Source organism: Micropterus dolomieu, linkage group LG03 (assembly GCF_021292245.1).
Source record: "Micropterus dolomieu isolate WLL.071019.BEF.003 ecotype Adirondacks linkage group LG03, ASM2129224v1, whole genome shotgun sequence".
In the NCBI taxonomy this organism is placed as follows: Eukaryota; Metazoa; Chordata; class Actinopteri; order Centrarchiformes; family Centrarchidae; genus Micropterus; species Micropterus dolomieu.
In genome coordinates this window covers 3,168,728-3,174,431 of record NC_060152.1, presented here as the reverse complement: position 1 = coordinate 3,174,431, position 5,704 = coordinate 3,168,728, and the positions used below count along the sequence as shown (strand labels likewise).

General features: G+C 39.6%; 1 protein-coding gene across 1 annotated transcript in view; it reads right to left on the bottom strand.

Annotated features, from left to right (window-relative positions):
• The window catches only part of LOC123967660 (asialoglycoprotein receptor 1-like), a 62,945-nt gene that overhangs the window by 4,624 nt on the left and 52,617 nt on the right, over positions 1–5,704 (bottom strand). The window lies entirely within an intron of this gene.

Genomic DNA, 5,704 nt, shown 5'->3' with positions numbered 1-5,704 from the left:
TGTCTCTTACTTTTCAGTCAGAACACTTCCATCGACCCACTTCCATTTCCCATCTTCAGCTCTCAGACCAATCCAGTATCCCTTGGTTCCTGAACTGCCCCAACTGTTATTACTGATGAATGTCTGACAACAGAGAGACAGATATCAGATATTTAAACACTATACTTAAATTAACACACTGTGGCCTACAGACTCAGTGTGTTCAGACATACACAAAATATATTTTCATTTCATATAGGCTGTCATAAAATGATCACAGTTTTCTCATTACCTTCTCCTGTTGATCAGCTATAACAACCAGATCTGAAATCTTTTCTCTGCAGTTTTCTCGAGCTTCTTCCCAGGTTTTCTGACCAGAATCATCAGCGTCATTAATCCCATAGCAGCTGGACTGAGAGGGTAACCAGCCATCCTGACAAGCTTTACACTGTCTGTCTGAAACAACAGAGACCAACCAATAAACATTGTTACTGCATTATGTTATTGTTATTGGTTATTTTTTAGTCTTAATTATGGGATCTGAACATACTTTGGTTTTGTGGTTTTGGGCAGAAGGCATCAATGCTCCACTGAGCTCGACTGACGTTGAGTTCATTCTCCATCATCCTCTCCAGCTGACAGGTTTGTGATCTTGCTTTTTAAGACAGTATGGAAAGTAGTGGAAATGCTTTTATTTTTATAAAGGGAAGGACAAAATTTAGGTGGCAGGTGACAATTCAGAATTTAAAAATATAATAGAATGTAAGGCAGTAATCAGTAGCTTTATGGGCCGATCGTTGGACCATTTTTTAAAAACAGTTTGGCTAATATAAATAGGCCTAAATACTTGTAGCCTACTGATGAGACAAGCGTGCTGCTCTTCATCAGAGGAAGAAAACCAAAACTGAAAACACTTCAGACAGAAATATCTCCACAATTCCACACAAATGTTCACTTCAGCACCTCTGATAAAGTGCAGATCACATCCGCTTTAGAGGGAATGAAGCATCCTGGAGCAGAGAGACAGTCAAACAGAGCAAAGGGTCTCTGAGCAGGACACAGTAGGGTCAAGTGTCAATGTCACGGTCAGGTTTGTCTCTCACTACTTTGCGGTGACTGTTAACCGTTTGTGTAGCATATACACTGACTAGACACTGACCGAAAATGTATTGATTACAATTTTGCTGGGGACAATTCAGAAGTCGTGGGAAAACCTTGTGAGCAATGCGCTCTCTGTGTCTCTCTCTCTCTCTCTCTCCTCTCGTGATCTCTCTAAAGGCAGGCAGGAGAGTAATGGTGGGGGGTCACGTTACGTGAACTTTAAAAAAAATGTAGCAATATTATTGCGAGTAGCATCCGCTCTTTGAAGAGCTGAGAGAGAGGCTGCATCATGAAGATTATTGCATATTAACATGGAAAATATTTTTGTTGCTGTTGATGAGTTACATTCAGGGCTTCAGTCAAAACATCCAAATGACCTGGCTGATGCCCTGAAGTCTGGATAACACAGAGAACAGAGATATTTTGACTGTTACGTTTACACAGATTCAGTGCCACATCACACATTAGTCTCCCTGAATCCAGGGTTACATGCAATATGTTTGGAATTCCCATTACAGACCACAACAATCTGACAGTCCAGTTGGACAACCTGACACAAGACTATACTGTCTTAAAAAGCAACATCACAAACCTGACCCCCCAATTTAATATTATCAGTGTTAATTATCATCAGTAGTAATTATAAAATTCATAATAATGTAGGCTATATATATAATTTACTGTTGCTTTATAGACGTACTTTGGGTAGGTGGCAATGGGGGTTGGGGGGTTAAAACATGAAAGATTTCTGTGCTGGGCTAATCCCCCAATGTTTCAAGAGCCTGGAAACGCCCCTGCTTCAGGGAAAATGTGTCTCTGTGGGATGATATGATTGACCCTAAAGCTGGATAAATAACAGGCTCACTGAGCTCTCCTCACTCATTCGAGCATGTACACGGCGTCTGTGTGTTGCTGTGAGACCTTCTGCAGAAGACTTGAATAAAACTCACAGAAAGACAAGTGTTTGCCTGAGCTACTTATTTGAACACTCTCATTCCCACCACAGGTCCCTCCTCAAGTTTTCATTTTCTGAGCTGAGTTTGTTGTTCGGGTTGTCAGGTTGTGATTGAGAGCCAGTAGAGTAGTTGGGTTTTCTTTCAGCTAGCTTAATGTAGCAACTGCAAATAGGAAATGAGCTTCTTCAGTGACAGTAATAATGCAATTTTGTCTTTGTCACTTTCCCATTTTTGGAAGCTTTGTTTTACTTCTGGTTTTCTAGCTTTTTGAGTTGTAGGCTCTTATTATGCTATGAGATCAACAAATCCCCTAAAAAGAATAAATGTTTTCTGAATTCCCAAGCCCTTTGGTTCCTACTGGACCCTTAAATATTTAACATTGCCTAAATTAGGCACTGTTAATAAGGCAATTTTAAGTAATAATTAATCAAACATTGAATAGTGTATTTGTTGGGGATTTTTTTCAGCTGCCAGTTGTGCACTAGCAGGACTTTGTGGCAGCAGGACTGTGTCTGTGGGACTGACTAAAAATCAGCAGTGGCTGTGTTCATTGTTGTGAAAGAACGTGTCAGCCGGTGCAACAGCGTGGCTCACTGAAGTGTTTTAATAGTTTATAGACATGTCTCATAAACTGGGTCATTGTTTGTAAAAATGTAAAATATACAATTAGCTTTTTCCCTAAAGTTCACTTAAAATTGTGAAGATAATTTTTGACCAACAATGATGAAAACAAAATATCTATAGTCACACTAACTAAACTATATAGATAGATGGATAAGATCAAACCTGTCACCTCTACATATACATTTATTGTTTACATCAAAATACAGATTAAAATTAAAACATTGTCTGTTATTAAAACAGACCTGGAAACATTTTGTAGAGTTTGACATCACTTCCTGTTGGTAAATCAGTATTAACAATTTAAATGTTACAATTACAAAAGACAGGTTTTATGGAGACTCTGAACAGTTTAAAGCTTCCTCTCTTAGATCTCATCATATCCTGATATTCAACATTTCATTATTGTGGCTTCATCAGAGTAGAAGAAATCCATATTTTATGTCACTGTATTTTTTTCTAAAAACTGGTCAATAGTCAGACTCACAGTATCAATAATCCAAAACTGTATTACACATATATACACACACACACACACACAACATACAAAAACATCTTGGAAAAATAAAACCCCTTATCCATAATATTTGAAATTAATTACAACAAACTGAAGTAGAGCCCGTCAGCCGGGCTGCCACCACAACAGTTACAATATCATTTCCCCAAATATATTCTTAGACGTGGGCCTGTGAAAAAATATTTAGAACACCAAACTTTTGGGGACTTTGACATACTGTCTTTTCATTAAAAAAAGGTACATTAATAAAAGCCAAACTGTATGTCCGCTTTTATATTGCTTGTGTGTGTAGTTCCTCTTTATCTGAAGCATTTTAAAATGTGATTCGTCAATGAGGCCAGGCTCAGTCATAGAGCAACAGTGCTGTAGCAGGCGCTAAAACTTGATCTTGGTAAGTAAGGTTTATTAGAACAAATTTGGGGGCTTCAAATCAGTCTGGTTGTAGGAGGTTGTTTTCAACCTTTACACTAATACACAAATGTATTTGTCTCTCTGAGCAACAGTAACTGATGCAAAAATAAGTCATGTACTGCAAGTTCATTTGATACCTTTGTAGCTTTTATTACACATTTCTTAAGATCCACTGCTATTCCAGATTAAGATGCAGTTAACAGTGCCAGTACCTTGGAACAGTGGATAATAGCAGGCTGTTGCAGTGTTAAGATGCCCATTAGATGGAGATGGGAGGTGAAGCTAAAACCTTCCCTGCATCACTGAGTACCCACACAGTGCAAGGCCTTAAAATATGAGACTGAACATTTTATTATTGTTACGATCTGTGTGGGAATTCATTCCCTTTACTCTGCAGATACTGTAGGCCGGTCTGCTGAGGTGTTTGGTGTTAAGAAGGTTATGGTGTTCTTAGAATGATCTCACACTTTGCAGGACTCCAGACTGCAACCATTTTTTGAGACAGTGCGAGCATTTTTTGACTACCAATTACATGTGCGACCTGCAAAGTTTAAAGATTCAATTAGAAAAACTTTATTAATACCCAACGGGGAAACCTAATTGCCACCAGCTCACATCACGCAACATACAATATAAACAAAAGACAAATTATTTTTTATTTCATGTTGAAAAACGAGGACCGACAGACAAGCGATCCACTGGTAGTAACAATGGCAACGGCTCCTGTGCGCTGCTGAATCTCTGCCAGGAGCTACAAGTATGTTTTCTTTATAGACTATAGAAAACAGAAGAATATATCTAGTAGAAATTATAGAAAATGTGTTCATTTTGTGCTGTTTGTTTTCTGGACACCAGTAGGAGGAGTGAACATTGTACTTTTGTAGGCTATAGGAGTGCTTTTTGGACTTTTGTATCATAGGCCAACTTGCTGTATTGTTGTAGCTTATGTTCAAGGTAAACATGTGACGTTGGTTGATACTTTTGATGTGATTGATGCTTGAATATATAGATAATCATTTGAGCAAACTCTGTAGCTTGTGTTTCTAATTGTTTTTTCTGTCTGGCCGTGTACAATTGTATGTGTTATGGTTGGTTTAGGCCAGTGGGGTCCGAGGACCTCTAGGGGTCTTTGAAGGGTTTCAAGGGGGTCCCCAGCAAAAAGGGAAATCTTTTATTTTCACTATTATTCCATCCATAAGTAACACAGTTACAGAACATATGACTATTTTGGTCATGGGTTTTTATACTCTTTCTGTAAGAAAACATCTAAACGCCAAAATCCTATCAGATGGGGAATCCTGGGACATAACCTTATCAAATGGGGTCTAATTATTCTCTTAACATTTAACATTATTTATCCCAACCTAATGATTGCTTTGACATAAACAGATAACACATAACCGTCACCTGTACCTGCAAGTATTGTATTCACCAATCAGCAACAACATTGTGACCACCTGTAAGTCCCCCTTTTGCAGCCATAACAGCCCTGACCAGTCGAGGCGTGGACTCCACTACACCTCTGAAGGTGTGCTGTGGTATCTGAGACCAGGACTTTAACATCAGATCCTTTAAGTCCTGTAAGATGTGAGGTAGGGCCTCCATGCATCAGACGTGTTTGTCCGCCACATCCCACAGATGCTCGATTGAGATCTGGGGAATTTGAGGCCGAGTCAACACCTTGAACTTGTTGTGATCCTCAAACCGTTCCTGAAGCATTTGTCCTTTTATGGCAGGGCACAGTATCCTGCTGAAAGAGGCCACTGCCGTCAGGGAAACCTTTTCTATGAAAGGGTGTACATGGTCTGCAACAATGTTTAGGTAGGTGGTACATGGCAAAGTAACATCCACATTACAAGATGGCAAGACCCAAGGATTCCCAGCACAACATTGGTCAAAGCATCAGACTGCCTGTTCTGATTCTCAGTTGCCCATTGAAGGGCAGTGGACCAGGGTCAGCGTGGGCAACCTGACTAGTAGGTACTGACCACTGCAGACCAGGAAAACCCCACAAGAGCTGAAGTTTCAGAGATCCTCTGACCCTGGACAAAATGTTAAACTTGCTGCCTAATATATCCCACCCACTGACAGGCGCCATGGTAACGAGATGATGAGTGCA